A 14724-nucleotide genomic window follows, 5' to 3' on the forward strand; every position below is an offset into this window, starting at 1 on the left:
GAACTAACTAATTCTAGAAAAAGGTTTCATCTACCTTTCTTTTTTTATTTATTTTATATTTTTTATATTTTTTATTTTTGAGATTTTAAATTTAATTAAAACATTTATCCCTTCCCATTCTTCCCTCCAAACCCTTCCATAGTCTTCCCCTCTTCTTCAATTTCTGTACATGATTTTGGGTTTGAGTCTCTATCATCTTTCTGCAGTGAACCATGAACACATCTAACAGCAACCTTTTAAGTCTCCAAAAGAAGTATGGGACCCACAACATCGATTATAACACCACTAAGCTGAAAACACCACCTAAAGATTGGCTTTGGACTACAAGCTTCTCAGAACAATTTCAAGGTGACTAGCCGAGATGATTCAGACTGACAAACTGCTCTAGCCAGGACGTGAAACACTTTCCCATTACTCAGAGACTGGACAAAAAAAAAAAAATGATATAGCTACCTCCCCCAGAACTTGACAATTAAACAAAAATTTCTCTTTTCAGGATCCTTTAAAGATACTGTCACCCTCCAACAGCAGGAAGTAAATTTAAGAATATGACACCCATATTCCTAAGAGGTGGGGTGAATGGTTTTTGGTCATTCAATGGGTTATAGATATTTATCATTGTTTAGAGGGAATTGGTTACAAGTTGTTACTGGTAATGGTCAGAAAAACAAAACAAAACAAAGGAAATTAGATTCCAGGTCCTTGTTTTTAAAAGAAAAAGGGGAGATATAGATATGCTAGGATAAAAGGGTAGATTATTGAATGTACGCTGAAAAGAAAAAAGGGAGGACATAGATACAACAAGATTATAAAGGTAGATTATCAAATCTACTTTTAGAAAGCAACTATTAGTTTTAAATATTTTACATTGGATTGGACTTTTGTATATTGTATACAAATTTTATATATTGATACAAATTTGAAATTAATTTTGTTAAAACATACCGTACATACATTTCTAACCTTGGTCAAAGTATTGTTCCTAAACAATTCATTTAACAATGTAATATAAATTTCTAGTCCTTGCAAGTTATTATTACCAACTGTTTAGGATAATAAGGAAATTACATTTAAACTTGCCATCACATTAGATATGTTTTCAAGGTCAAATAGAGATATATTTTAAGTAGATAGGTCATCATCAAACGCTTCAGAAATCTATAGAATATAGCATTTAAGATGTCTTAATAACATAGGTTCTTTTTCCTTTTTTTTATACAGCATGACATGTCTGCTCCTGTCATGCACAAGTCTACTTCAGAGAAGATGATAGAAACTGAAGAAGCTCCACATGGAGTTTTCTTTCTTGTGACAAAAGGAAGCCACTGAGTAAAAAAAAAAAAGTGCCCTTGCCTCAACTGCTGACAGTATGCTGAACTAATGGGACAAGCAGGACACAAAAGAAAGTGACTGCCAAACCTTGCCCAGACAAGGTAGAGCAGTCCTTCAAAAACCATGCTTCATAGAAAAGTCTGTCAGATAGGCTAGGCCTGTAAGATGAAGATGGACACCCCACCTTTCAGAGGAACTTTGGGGGACTGTTTAGAAAGCCGCTGTTTCTGTCATTTCTTACATTTTTGGGAAGTTACTTGCTTACACTCCCTGATTATCTTGGGTCTCTGAGGGCATTAAAAACCAGATAGTTATAGTTTTCCTTGTTTACCAGACTCAGAAAGCAAGTTATGGTAGAAAGTAAATTAGGTACAAGACTTTGGACTCACTAAGATAGGATAGAAAATGGAGAATTTTCTCTGAATTTCTCAAATGCAAACAGACTGGACATTGTTGATGTATTTATTGCCTGAATATATTGTATATAGCAGTTGTACTTATTGTACATAGTTTTCTTTAATTAATTATAACCTTCCTTTTTATTTTAGACAAAAAAGGAGAAATATAGTGGTACATTATTCATATTTTAATAAATGAAATTTGCCTGAAGATCAGTGCTAACAGCCACACTAGTCATCCACACAGACCAGGCAGTGGTGGCACACACCTTTAATCCCAGCAGCCACACTAGTCAGCCATAGATCCTGTGCAGTGATGGTGCATGCCTCATGCCTCTAATCACAGCACTAGAGAGGAATATAAGGCAGGATGAGACAGGAATTAGCTCTCTTTCAGTCTGAAGGTTTCAAAGAAGTAAGAGCTCTCTAGGGATTTGGCTGTTCTGCTTTTCTGATCCTCAGATTGAACCCCAATATCTATCTCTGGGCTTTATTATTCATGCTACAATGCTCAGCAGGCTCATTTGGTAGAGCATGAGACTCCTAATCTCAGGGTTGTGGGTTGGGCCCCACATTGAGCACCAACTGTAGCTCAAATAATAAAAACCCAGAGACAGTTATTGGGGTTCAACCTGAAGATCAGAAAAGCAAAAGCAGCCCGGTCGCTAAAGAGTCTTACCTCCTTGAAATCTTCAGACTGACAGTGATCAACTTCCTGTCTCATCCTACCTTATATTCCTCTCCAGTGCTGGGATTAGAGGTGTGCACCACCAACACCCGGCCTCTATGGCTAACACCATACTACAGAGATTTCTGCTCATCCATATTCATAATAGAAAGAAAATGGAAGCAGCCTCGATGTCCATCAACCAATGAATGGACAAGGAAAATGTGGCAATGCACACAAATGAATGTTATTCAACCATAAAGAAAATAAAATGATAAAGTGTGCAGAAAAACATACGGAATAGGAAAATATAGTGGTATAACTCAGACTCAGAAAGACAAATGCCACATGTTCTCTCTCATGTGTGGACCAGAGCACTGAAATTCTAACTTTATGTGTTTAACTTGGAGTGTCCACAGAGACCAGGAAGCTGGAAAAGGCCCCGAGGAAGGAGGAAAAGACTTGGATTTAAAATCCAGCTCTGCTGCGTATCAGATTTGCCTTAGGCAAACCTCTCTTTAGCTTGACCATTTTAAAAATAGTTATGAAAGTTTACACTACATGAGGCTTTCTTAAAAGATTGAAGAGTAATACTTTACTCGTGTGTGTGTGTTGTGTGTGTGTGTGAGTGTGTGTTGTGTGTGTGTTGTGTGTGTGTGTGTGTGTGTGTGAAACTAGGTGATTATGTAAGGGTTCCTGCAATAACTTTTTATCCTCCCAGGAAGAGAGAGGAACACACACCCAGACAGAGAGAGACAGAGACAGAGAGAGGCAGAGATGGAGAAAGACACACACACAGAGAGACACAAAAAGAGACAGAGACAGAGAGCGAGAACACTAGCGTGTGAGATGTAAACAGCTCCAGCAAAGGCGATGCGAGCTCTCCAGAGCAGGCCTATGTGTCTAACTTCCTAAGCATGCTCCCGTTCAACCATCCTTTAACCCGGGTTCCTGGAACTCTTTCTTCAGAGAGCCCAGAGGATGCAGAGATGTGAAGGCTTTCCTGCGGTGATCTTATCTCTGAGGTGGATATACATAAATGCTATCTCCCTCCATGAGCCCCAGAGTTCTTTACTTCCAGAATTTCCCCATAGATAACACTGTTGTTGAGAGGACAAAGTCTTGCTGGCCACTAGACATTCCAAGATGAACAGCCCCACTGACTGACTGCACGGTCACTCATCATGAAAGTGGGCATGGGAGAGCAATGAAGGGGAGGGCCCAAAGTGAACAGACAGCCCTTTATATATGTCTGATGCAAAGGAAAGGTGTGTTTTCCTCACACAGGACAAAGGCCCTTGCATAGCCTTTACCAAGATACACAATGGTATAAACAGGAATTTTACGGTCTTGGCAGTGTTATTTCCCATGTGTGAGCCAAAGACCTTAGAAATCGTGATTTAAATTCAACAGCCGGTTTGGGGCTGACATCTGTACCACATGTGATAGATTGCCATTAGTGATTGTTACCCTAGGAAATTCAGGGTTGATATATTTACACTGAAGCTTCTCCGTTCCAAAACACAGGCATAATTTCAGACCCTGAAAGCCTTCACACACATCCCTCTTGAATGTTAATGCAATTCAAATGAATGCCAGAATGCTTCAGACATGCTTCAGACATCCTGGAAAATGAAATGAAAAACCAAAATCTCGCCTCTGCCTGGAGACAGCCTTCTAATGACTATGAATTCAAACAGTCTTTGAGCTGTACAGCGGGAAGGGAGTCAGGCTTTAGAAGGCTGATGCTGGTGCCTGCTGCGTGTTTTCAGGGCTCTTTGCTAGAAGCTGCTGTATTTGTGAAAGACAGACATTCTCACGGAAATGGGTTCTTCTGTAGGTTTTTAAACTCCAGTTTGAAAAACAGGCTTTCTTCTCGAATTTCCCTACTGTTTTGGTGAATTTGCTTCCCACATGATCCCATAGGAATGAATTCTGTACTCCAACCTTCAGGCTACAAACAGATTGGTCATGGGCACCGATACTCTGGAGTCTAATCACCTTGCTGCCTGGGTTTTTTTTTTTTTTTTTAATCTTCTTGCTTCGGCCAAAGCTTGCTCATGCCAGGCATTTGTATCTTCTGCTCTACCCTAGAGCTTTCATCTGCTCAACACCATGAGCACACCTGTAACACCGTGAGCACACCTGTAACACCGTGAGCACACCTGTAACACCGTGAGCACACCTGTAACACTGTGAGCACACCTGTAGCACCGTGAGGACCACCCTGAGCACACCTGTAACACCGTGAGCACACCTGTAACACCGTGATGGCTGCCCTGAGCACACCTGTAACATCGTGAGGACCACCCTGAGCACACCTGTAACACCGTGAGCACACCTGTAACACCGTGAGCACACCTGTAACACCGTGAGGACCACCCTGAGCACACCTGTAACACCGTGAGGACCACCCTGAGCACACCTGTAACACCGTGACGGCCACCCTGAGCACACCTGTAACACCATGAGGACCACCCTGGGCACACCTATAACACCATGACGGCTGCCCTGAGCACATCTGTAACACTATGACGGCCACCCTGAGCACACCTGTAACACCATGAGAGCCACCCTGAGCACACCTGTAACACCATGAGAGCCACCCTCAGCACACCTATAACACCGTGAGGGCCACCCTGAGCACACCTGTAATACGGTGAAAGTCACCCTCAGCACACCGGAGCCTTTCCACTACTCCTATCCCACATGAATAGGACCAGCCATTCCCAGTCCACAGGCATTCACTGCTGGGGAATTAAGGAAGTCGGACACTGCAATGTTATTAAATTTCTTACCCATAGAGTCCACTGAATCCACAAAAGAGGCGTGGATAGGCCCAGTGTAAACACTTCTTGTTAACTGTTTAAAAGTTCATCTTATGTGATGAGATGCCACACTGAAAACATTCACAAACGTTTATTAAAATTTTGGGACTCTCCAATGGAGTGATAAAATTAGAGGTGCACAAATACATTAAAGGTTAATGATCTTGAGTTGGAGAGACGGCTCAGCAGTCAAAAGCGCTGGCTGCTCTTCAGAGGTCCTGAGTTCAATTCCCAGCAACCACGTGGTGACTCAACACCATCTATAATGAGATCTGGTGCCCTCTTCTGGCCTGCAGGCATACATGCAGGCAGAACACTGTATACATCCTAAATAAATAAATCTTTTAAAAAACTTAACGTGATGTGCACTTTAAAAAAGTGCAGCTTCTGTGGAGTACACATCAAGAAAGTTGTAAAGAGAATGCCCGGGTTCCTTCCAGCCAAGTCTGCCACGTTAGGCTAGTTCAGGTCTTCACTCTCCCTCCTCTCCTCCAGATGGATCTCTCAGTCCCATCCCCATTTCTCTAGCAAACTACTGTTATGGCCTCGCCTCACTCTCTGTCTAAAGAAAATGTTAAATCTTTAAAAAAAAAAAAGTTCAACCACAAAATATCCAGGAAATAAGGAACAACATAAAAATCTAAGAATAATAGAAAGAGAGGAGGAAGAAAAAGCCCTGGGCAAAGGCACATACAATGTTTTCAATAAAACCATAGAAGAGAAAATCTCCCTAACCTAAAGAAGAAGATGCCTATTAAGGTATAAGAAGCATACAGAACACTAAAAAGACGGGACCAGAAAATAAATTACCCTCAGCACAGACATCAAAATACTAAGTGTACAGAACAAAGAAGGAATATTAAAATCTGCAAGGTCAAAAGATCAAGTACTATATAAAGGCATACCAGTTATCATTACACCTAACTTCTCAATGGAGACTCTAAAAAGCCAGAAAGGAATGGACATATTCTACAAATGCCAGCCCACAGATGCCAGCCCAGACTACTAAATCCAGCAAAACTTCTAGTCACAATAGATGTGAAAAACAAGACATTACACAATAAAAACAAAATTGAAGCAGTATCTACCTACAAACACAGCCCAATAGAAGGTGCTAGAAGAAAAACTTCAACCTATAGAGGTTAACTACATTCAATAAAACATAAATAATAAGTAATATTAAACCAGCAAATGGAAAAGAAGGAAGTAAAAAACCCATGCCACAGCAATAAACTAACAGGAACCAACACTACTCATTGATAACTCTCAATATCAATGGTCTCAGTGCCCCAACAAAAAGACACAGACTTACAGAATGGATGGGAAAACAGGACCCATCCTTCTGCCGCATCTGAGAACATCTTAACACCAAGGGTAGACATTACCTCAGGATAAAAGAATGGGAAAGATATTCCAAGCAAATGGACTTAAGAAACAAACTGTTGTTGCCATTTTAATATCTGATAACATACACTTCAAATCAAATCTAATCAAAAGAGATACACACTCATCAAAGGAAAAGTCCACCAAGAGGACATCTATGTACCAAACCCAAGGACACCTGACCTCATAAAAGAAACACTACTACAGCTTAAATCACATATTGGCCCTCACATACTCATAGCAGGAGACTTCAATAATAGACAGGCCATCCAGACATAAACTAAACAGATAAATAATGGATTGAACAGACATTATGAACCAAATAGAACTAACAGATAGTTACAGAACATTTCATCCATACACAAAAGAAGTTCTAGCTAGAGCAATATGACAGCTGAAGGAGATCAAAGAGATACAAACTGGTAAAGAAGAAGTCAGTCTCTTATTTGCAGATGATATGATAATATGCATAAGAGACCCAAAAATTCCACAAGGAAACTCCTACATCTGATAAACACTTTGAGCAAAGAGCTGGATTAACTCACAAAAATCAGTAGCCCTCCTCTATACAAATGACAAACAGACTGAGAAAGAAATCAGGGAAGAAATATTTTCACAATAGTCTCAAATAATATAAAAGTATCTTGGGGTGAGTGTAACCAAGCAATCAAAAGACTTGTATGATAAAAACTTGAAGGCATTGAAGAGAGAAGTTTAAAAAGATATCAGAAGATGGAAAAAGCTCTCATGATCACGGATCAATAGGATTAATATAGTAAAAATGGATATATCACCAAAAGCAATCTACAGATTTAATGTAATCCCCATCAAATTCACACATATAGAAAAGGACAATTTTCAGCTTTATATGGAAACACACGTACACACACACAACCCCAAGACAGCTAAAACAATCTTCAATAGTAAAAGAACAACTGGAAGTACCACTATCCCTAACTTCAAATTGTACTGCAGAGCTATAGTAATAAAAACAGCATGACCCTGGTATAAAAACAGACATACTGATCAATGAAATTTAATTAAAGATCCAGATATAAATACACACACCTATAGACATCTGATTTTTAATAAAGGTAAGAAATACACACTGGATAAGAAGACAGCATTTTCAACAAATAGTGTGGATCAAAGTGATGTCTACAGGTGGAAGAACACAAATAGATCCATACTTATCCTGCACAAAACTCAACTCCAAATGGATCAAAGGTATCAACATCAAATCAGATACACTGAACCTGACAGAAGAGAAAGTGGGGAATAGTCTTAAATTCACTGGCACAGAAGACTTCCTGAATGAAACACTAATAGCACAGACACTAAGGTCAATAATTAACAAGTGGGACCTCATGAAATTGTAGGGCAAAGGACAATGTCATTCATAAAGAATAACAATCTACAGAATGGGAAAAGATTTTTTACCAACTCCACATCCAACAGAGGACTTATCTCCAAAATATATAGAGAACTCAAGAAACTAGATATCAAAAAAGCTTAAATAATCCAATTAAATATGGGGTACATGTAGATGGAGGCTGCTCATTTCCTGGCTACCAAGACCCAACTTTCTTAGGCAGAAATTATATTAATTACAACACTGATTGGTGAATGGCTTAGACTTCTTATTAAGTAACTCTTACATCTTAAATTAACCCTTTTCTTTAATCTGTATATTGGCACATGGCTGTGGCCTACTGGTAAGGTTCCATTCTGCATCTGTCTTCTTCAGATGGCTACATGGCATCTCCCTGACTCCGTCTTCTTTTCTGCTCTATCTCTGCTTGGAATCCCTGTCTTGCTCTATTCTGTGCTGCCATAGACCCAAAAAAGATTCTTTATTAACCAATAGTAATAAAACATATTCACAGCATACAGAGGGGAACCCCACATCACCTCCCCCTTTTTGTCTAAATAAAAAGGAAGATTTTAACATTAACATAGCAAGATTATATACAACAAAACAGCTATCAAGCAAGAATTAGAGTTACAATATTTAGTCCATTCACATTTGGCAAATTAAGGAAACTACTCTATCATCTATTCTATATTTGTGAGTCTAAAGTTTTATATGTATTTTATCTTTTATCACAACTAAGGAAAAGTGTAGCTACAACTATCTGTTCTTCAACTCCATAAAAGACTCCAGAAGGATATAATATTACCTAAGTAAACAGGAAGTGCATTGTGAGCAACTTCTGAAATTCTAGAATTGACAGAGGCATCTCGCTGCCTGGACAGTTCTTCTGTATCGTTGCGGACACCCATCTTCAGCCTATAGGCTCATAGTATCAGGCAAACTTTTCCATAAAGCAGGAAATTTCAAAGACAGTTCCACAAGGCACTCCAAATCAACAGGGTTGGTGCAAGGCACTCCCTAAATCAAGAACAGGATCAGTGCAAGGCATTCTAAACCAAAAGGATAGTGCAAGGCACTCTAAACCAACAGGATTGGTGCATTTTGGCACCCTATGTTAAAAACACCTAGTAGATTGCTGCAAGGTAATAACTATGGATATAGGTAAAATTTATCTAAAATGATTCCATTGCAGAGTTGTACAAAGCAAACTAAATTGCATAAAGATGCTCCACAATGGTGGGGTGGGTGGGAGTCTGTAGAATTCAAGAAAATAATATGGAATCATGCAACTGTTTATTGCTATCTACTGGCACACTCTTGAAAATAGTAAAATTTATGAGTATTATGGTAAATGCTTTTATAAATTCTGTGGTATTTATGTATATCATATGCACATCCCTGTTTATACTTAAATAATCAGTAGGCTGTTTGCCACTCTAGTTGGTGGTGGGACCTGGGAGGCTGGAGTTGACAAATGAGGTGGGCTAAAGTCTCGCACAATAACCAACTTCTTTCAGCAACCAGAGAATTTGTACTCTGAGAGTTAAGAGGAGTCATATAAGTAAAATGCACACTCAAAAGAAAAAGCCACAATGGTGGGCAAGCCACATGCAGGTCGCAAGATTTTTGTCTTGTTTCTAGGGGTTTTGGTATGGGATTCCCCTCTGTCTGCTGTGAATATGTTTTATTGTCATTGGTTAATAAAGAAACTTATTTGGGCCTATGGCAGAGCACAATATTGTCAGGCAGGAAATCTGAACAGAGATATAAAGAGAGAGTAGGTGGAGTCAGGGAGACACCATGTAGTTGCTGAAGGAGACAGATGCCAGAGAACCTTACGGGCAAACCACAAGCTTAGATTAATAGAAATGGTTAAGAAGTAATAGAAGTAAGAGTTATCTAAAAGTATGCATAAACTTTTGTATTGTATTTTGTATATTAAGTGTTGTAATTAATATAGCTTCTGTGTGATTATTTGGGTCTAGAGGGGCTGGAAAACAAATGAAGAGCCTCCTACTACAGAGTTTTCTCTGGAAGAGCAGCCAGTGCTTTCAATCCTAAATCATCTCTCTCCAAAGATAGAAATCTGAAAGGATGAAGGATATTACACAGGTGGGTTTTCCCTGAGCAGACTGTGGTCATATGAGCATATAAACAGAAGAGGAAGTGAATGTAACAACAGCGAAGACAAAGCAACAATGTAACAGCTAGGAGTAAAGACAGGGCAACAATGTAACAGCTGGAATGAAGAGAGGGCGACAATGTTACAGCTAGGAGTAAAGACAGGGCAACAATGTAACAGCTGGAATGAAGAGAGGGCGACAATGTTACAGCTAGGAGTGAAGATAGGACAACAATGTAATAGCTAGGAGTGAAGACAGGGTGACAATGTTACAGCTAGGAGTGAAGACAGGGCAACAATGTTACAGCTAGGAGTGAAGACAGGGCGACAATGTTACAGCTAGGAGTGAAGACAGGGTGACAATGTTACAGCTAGGAGTGAAGACAGGGTGACAATGTTACAGCTAGGAGTGAAGACAGGGCAACAATGTTACAGCTAGGAGTGAAGACAGGGCGACAATGTTACAGCTAGGAGTGAAGACAGGGTGACAATGTTACAGCTAGGAGTGAAGACAGGGTGACAATGTTACAGCTAGGAGTGAAGACAGGGCAACAATGTTACAGCTAGGAGTGAAGACAGGGCGACAATGTTACAGCTAGGAGTGAAGACAGGGTGACAATGTTACAGCTAGGAGTGAAGACAGGGCAACAATGTTACAGCTAGGAGTGAAGACAGGGTGACAATGTTACAGCTAGGAGTGAAGACAGGGCAACAATGTTACAGCTAGGAGTGAAGACAGGGCGACAATGTTACAGCTAGGAGTGAAGACAGGGTGACAATGTTACAGCTAGGAGTGAAGACAGGGCAACAATGTTACAGCTAGGAGTGAAGACAGGGTGACAATGTTACAGCTAGGAGTGAAGACAGGGCAACAATGTTACAGCTAGGAGTGAAGACAGGGCGACAATGTTACAGCTAGGAGTGAAGACAGGGTGACAATGTTACAGCTAGGAGTGAAGACAGGGTGACAATGTTACAGCTAGGAGTGAAGATAGGACAACAATGTAACAGCTGGAATGAAGACAGGGCGACAATGTTACAGCTAGGAGTGAAGATAGGACAACAATGTTACAGCTAGGAGTGAAGACAGGGTGACAATGTTACAGCTAGGAGTGAAGATAGGACAACAATGTTACAGCTAGGAGTGAAGATGGGGCGACAATGTTACAGCTAGGAGTGAAGATGGGGTGACAATGTTAGAAGGGGTGACAATGTTACAGCTAGGAGTTCATCTTGATCTGAAAGAACAATGCTCACATAGAGATAACAATGTAGCTGACGCTGGGGAAAAGGACAGGTGCAAAGCTTTCTTTGTAATTAATTTTTAAAATTTAAAAGCAGAGAGGCATTGATCTATCTATCTATATATATATACATATACACATACATATATATCTTTAAGTTCGTACACACTATAAAATGTGTGTACATTTTATATGCATATGCACAAATGCTTATGTGCATATTCTTTTATACTATTAGCAGGAACAAGTACACAAAAAGGTGTTCGATGATTAAAACAATTCTGCAATATATAGCACGTAATCATATCCAGACAGGAATTCTTTTCTTCATTATTTGAAGTGACCCTGATTATTTGTTTCTGGAATGAGCTGTTCCTTTGGTATTATTTGGGCTATAGATTTCTAGCTATATCTTTACAGGGAGTACATGATCTTTACAGAGCCTAACTACAACTTTATGGGACAAGCTTACATTATCTGTAATACACCACTGACCAGAAGATGGCTCCACAGAGCAGCAAAAATCATTTGCAATTATTAAAGTCATTTGTGCTGGAAACCGTTTGGTCACTGTGTAAATCTCTTTCAGACTCATATTAAGTTGATTAAATGAAAAGGCTGATTTATTAAATTATGTAAGATAAATACCTTTAGAAAGTTTAAGAGGCAAACACTTTAAGAAATTCAGCATCAGGGGGCTGGAGAGATGGCTCAGTGGTTAAGAGCATTGCCTGCTCTTCCAAAGGTCCTGAGTTCAATTCCCAGCAACCACATGGTGGCTCACAACCATTGGAATGAGGTCTGGTGTCCTCTTCTGGCTGCAGACATACACACAGACAGAATATTGTATACATAATAAATAAATATTTTAAAAAAAAAGAAATTCAGCATCAGGTTTTTGTTTACTTCTAGCATCTCTCCACCTACCTATCTACCTATCTACCTATCTACCTATCTACCTACCACTCTATCTCTCACCTGTTAAACACAGATAGCAAGAGTAAACCTTGCTGAATTAATTGCCACTGTTAAGTACCATCTTACAAACAGCATAAACAGAAGTAGGGAGTAGTTAGCATGTAAACGAAACATGAAATGTAAAATTTCTTTTCTAGATTGATCTTACTTAGTTTTTAAAAATCTAGAATATTAAAATATAAAATGGTATAGGTATATGATTCATTTGGAACAACACATCTAAGAAAAACAAATAATATATCTTAAGAAGATGCAGTGATCTCTCTAGCATTTTACATGATTTGTGTTATAATCACAGTTCTAGGAATGACCAGGATAGCTCGAATTCTCTCTAATTGCATAAAATCCATCATTCATCAATCACTCAAGTTTCTAACATTGAATGGATGCTTGCTATGTTCTATAGAAACTGTTTGGGGTACTTTATGAAAGAATTAATTTAATTTTCAGCACTATTCTGTAAAACAGATGTTTTATTCTTCAGATAAGAAACAGAGGGATAGAGCAAGTCATCTGAAATCAGACAGGTGGTAAGGGGCAAATAAAGCTTTAGTGGTTTAATTCTGATTTCAGTGGTGCCCCATGCATTTGCTCATCTGTAAACAGCCATTGTGTTCCAGGATGTCATACAAAAACACAAGTCCAGTCTCCATTTGAGGTGTGATGATATTAAATTAATGATGACTATAATATGTAGTTGCTTCTCTATACTAAGGGTAGGTACTAGAATCCTCATGGAGACCATGCTAAAGTCCATTTTATGATATATATATTCACAGATGACCTACATCTCTTCTGCATACCTGAAATTATCTCTAAGTGCTAACTCTTAATATAATATAAATGCTACATTGCTGTTGAGATGAATTTTAGGCAATAATGCTAAGAAAGAAATCCATACATGGTCAGTAAAGACACTTATTTTCCAATGTTTTCCTTCAGCAGTAAGACTCAGTGGCGTGCACTAGTCAGGCACTGGAAATGTACAAAATAGAAAAGGATACTGCAGTCTGTATCAAAAAGGAGTTTGACAAGTACAACCCCGCCTGGCTCTACATTGTAGGACAGAACTTCAGCAATTATGTGGTGCATGAAATCAAACACTCACCTGCTTCTGCCAGGGTTAGTCCATTCTTCTATAAGCATGGACTGTGCCAAACACTCAGGGGTCCTTCCAAAAACAAGGACAGCGTCTATCTTTCTGGCTGTGAGCCTTGCCTTTACAGGCTGAGCCATCTCTCCACATCTGCATCCTAAATTCCAAATACCAGAGATGGAAACTTCAGCCGTGATAAGGGAACAGTTGGTTTTGAATCTGTTGTGTTTTGTATAGGGCATCATCCTCTGTATGAGTTTGTGGTTATAAAATGATTAGTAAAACAGCTTACGTTTGTATTTATTTTCTAGTCTATACTTCTGTGCCCTGCCTGCCACCCCCAAGACATTCATTTAAAAATGAATTTGCTGGAGATGGAAAGAAAGAAAGAAAGAAAGAAAGAAAGAAAGAAAGGAGGGAGAGAGGGAGGGAGGGAGGGAGAGAGGGAGGGAGGGAGGCAGGGAGGGAGGCAGAGAGGCAGGGAGGGAGTTAGGAGGAGGAAAATGCCATGCTGATAGTGCAGACAGTAATTTGACAGTGCAGCTAGGCAAACATAAACGCTGAGTATAGACAAGAACAGTCAATTCAACTGTAGTGGCAAGAGCTGAACAGAGGTAGGCCTGACAGTGGAGAGGATCTGGGTAGGCCAGAGGAAGCAGGGAAGTGGTGTTTGACAGAGAGCTCCTGGGGTACAGCACCTTATCTGGGAAATAAAGGGGCCGGGTCAGAACAGTTTACAGAATGGGCTGAGAGAAACACAGTTGGAAAATTAAGTGGGAACAATTTCTGGAGACCTTTGGATGGCTCCAAAATGTTAGGAATGACCAAGCACGGAGGCCCACCCCTTTAACCCCAGCAGAGGCAGACAGATCTCTGGTAAGTCTGAAGCAAATCTGATCTACATACTGAGATCCAGTACAGCCAGGCCTACATAGAGAGACTCAAAAAACAAAGAAAAGAAAGAAAGGAACATTAGGAACTAAAAGAAAAAGTGACTGAAAAGCCTTGCAAATGACCTCAAACATCTTTAGAAGCTTCTTTATCTGCGCACAGTGACTTCTTCAGGTGCAGAGAGATGTTAAAGTTATTATAATGTTCATGTTTGTTCAACTGTGTAAGTTTTCCCTGGTGCTTATGAAGTGTTCTGAAAACCCAGAGCTATTTGATTTATGTGTCTATGCTAATACACTTCATACAAATTAATGCAGGTTTTCTGCAAAGAAATTGGGCTGAAATTGAGCCTTTCCCCTTCATGTGCTTCTGGTCAGGGTGTTTTATCACAGCAATATGAGCTCTAAGAT

The sequence above is a fragment of the Microtus oregoni genome, unplaced genomic scaffold (assembly GCF_018167655.1).
Source record: "Microtus oregoni isolate MIOR12 unplaced genomic scaffold, Mior012 000019F_ref0000042, whole genome shotgun sequence".
Lineage (NCBI taxonomy): Eukaryota > Metazoa > Chordata > Mammalia > Rodentia > Cricetidae > Microtus > Microtus oregoni.